At 39.0% G+C, this 2,685-nt stretch overlaps 1 long non-coding RNA gene across 1 annotated transcript; it reads right to left on the reverse strand.

Moving 5' to 3' along the window:
• Positions 1-273: 273 nt before the first annotated feature.
• Positions 274-2,506, reverse strand: LOC106870200 (uncharacterized). The gene is made up of 3 exons (XR_001409498.2): positions 2,416-2,506; positions 970-1,111; positions 274-339 (listed from the first exon to the last, which is right to left on the reverse strand). It is a non-coding gene; the product is annotated as an uncharacterized LOC106870200 (long non-coding RNA).
• Between the last annotated feature and the right edge of the window lie 179 nt (positions 2,507-2,685).

Below are 2,685 nucleotides of genomic sequence, written 5' to 3' on the forward strand. Positions count from 1 at the left end.
TGTGTGTGTGTGTGTGTGTGTGTGTGTGTGTGTGTGTGTGTGTGTGTGTGTGTGTGTGTGTGTGTGTATGTATGTATACACACACACACACACACACACACACACAGATATTAATGTTTATATAATGGTTTCTAGTTACATACCAGATTTGGTGAGTTTCCCATCATGGTCTGTATCGCCGAACAGGAGAAGAATGCCAACCATACTGTCACTATCGTCAACACCACCAAAACCAAACAAATTAGAAAGTTCCGCATGGTTAAGTTTGCCGTCTTTGTCCTCGTCAAAGAATGAGTATACTGCATCCATCTGCTCGTCAGTTAACACAGTAGAGCGTATCTATAACAAAGACAAAATAACTGTTGTCTTGAGAGAGTATATTAATCGACTTGAAGCCGTGCAATGTGTGAAAATTGTATAAATGATTTCAAGATAAAATGTAGCCGTTGGGCTGAGAACTTTAAACAAAATATGTATGGTGATAGCAATGAAGGAAAGGCTGAGCGTGGACTAGTAAATACATTATATAAGATCTGGTGGAGTCTTATGTTTTTTAAAAAGTTTTATTTGGTTAATAAGCTCGCTTGAATGGCATTAGTTTCAGGTTGAGTTCAACTGCCAGACATCATGGTCTTTCTATTACGAAACTCGATTAACCAAAGTTTTGTGAATGAATGTGGATGACGGAAACTGCGTGGTATCTGTGTGTGTATGTATGTGTGTGTGTATGTATGTGTGTGTGTATGTATGTATGTATGTACGTACGCACGTGTGTACATATATATGAATGAATGTATGTATATATGTATATATGTATATATATGTATGTATGCAAGTATGCTTGTATGTATGTATATATGTATGCATGTGTGTGTGTGTGTGTGTGTGTGTATGGATCTTACGTATGCATGTGGTAGTGGTGGTGGTGGTGGTGGTGTTAAAGTCGATTGAGACAAGAATTACACATACTTGCTTCAGAAGTTTTATAGCACGAGTCTCCTTCACCGGGCTTGCGGACACCATCATTGCCAAGCACGCGACTAGGACAGTAACCAAGATAATCTTAGACATTTTCACAGTCTTAATTATTCCTCCTTGTACGTTGAAAACTCTACAGAAAAAGAAACAAAGCAAAAACGATACACAAATAAATACAAAATATTATTTGTGGCATAAGACTATAGAAACTTCGGGTGAACGTGAAATAATAGCCTTTTCTTTATCGTGGAACTCGGAATAGATAAAGCTATATGAGGCCCCGCTTGCTAGATCAACTGGTTATTAAATAAAGCTCAATATTTCTCTAACCATCGGTCATCGTCTCTTTTTAACCAAATCCAGGGGCCAGCCTTCTCCACTGTAGTTTGGATATCGGTCATAGTGGTATTTACCTTACGGTCAGTTAGGCCGAACTCATCTCTTCATTTTACTGGTTACATTCACAAAATTTCAGCCATTCTACATTCCAGTCATTCACAAGAATTATTCTTCATATACACGGATAAGAGCAGGCGTGGCTGTGTGGTGAGAAGCTTGCTTCCCAACCACATGGTTCCGGGTTCAGTCCCACTGCGTGGCATCTTCGGTAAATGTCTTCTGCTATAGCCTCGGGCCGCCCAAATCCTTCTGAGTGGATTTGACAAACAGTACTCAAAGAAGAAGCAGTCGTACACCCACCCCACACACACACGTACATACATACTCATATATATATATATATACATATGTGTGTGCATGTCACTGTGTCTGTGTTTTCCCCACCACCGTTTGACCGTTGGTGTGTTTACGTGTGCCACGTAACTTAACGGTTCACCAAAAGAAACCGATAGAATAAGTACCAAGCTTTAAAAAAAAAAACCTACTGAGGTCAAGTCATTCGACTAAAAATTCCTCAAGGCGGTGCCCCAGCATGGCCGCAGCCTAACGACTGAAACAAATAAGATATGAAATATTAAGGAATAGTATAAGCGAACTAGTATAAGGAATAGTATAAGGAATAGTATTAAGGAATAGTATTAAGGAATAGTATAAGGAATAGTATAAGGAATAGTATTAAGGAATAGTATAAGCGAACTAGTAACCTTATCTTGGTTGTTATGACATGTCGAGAGTTTTTATTCTTCGAAACTGCTGCATTGGTCTTAGAATACTAAGCTGGCATTCTTGGAGAAGAATACCAAGATGTTGTAGTAAATATCTTGGCAAACAGAGTAGTGCAACGTTGTTCTTAGAACATAATTTTGATTTTCCTTGAGGGAAATTTCGGACTGGTGACACCGCTCAGCTTGTCGTTCGTTTATAAGTCTGCTGCATTTCTCTGTGTATAGAATTTACCGAAAAATAGACATGCATTCAAAAATGAATGTAGCAATGATTAGCTCTGGGCAATAAATAGAATGTGAAAGAACATCTTACCTTGTGTAGAATGCGTTCGGAAGTGTACTTTGCCAAGTGATTCGACTTGGTTTTTATAGACAAGAAAATGAACGCACCATGATTCGGTCAGAAGATCAAACAATTACGTTAAAGGATACGCCCTTCATTACACACACACACACACACACACACACACACACACACACACACACACACACACACACACATTTGCATAGACTCACACACACACATTTGCATAGACTCACTACATATGTGTGTGCTTATGCGTGCATATGCTCGAGTCTGGAT

The sequence above is a fragment of the Octopus bimaculoides genome, chromosome 20, assembly GCF_001194135.2.
Source record: "Octopus bimaculoides isolate UCB-OBI-ISO-001 chromosome 20, ASM119413v2, whole genome shotgun sequence".
In the NCBI taxonomy this organism is placed as follows: Eukaryota; Metazoa; Mollusca; class Cephalopoda; order Octopoda; family Octopodidae; genus Octopus; species Octopus bimaculoides.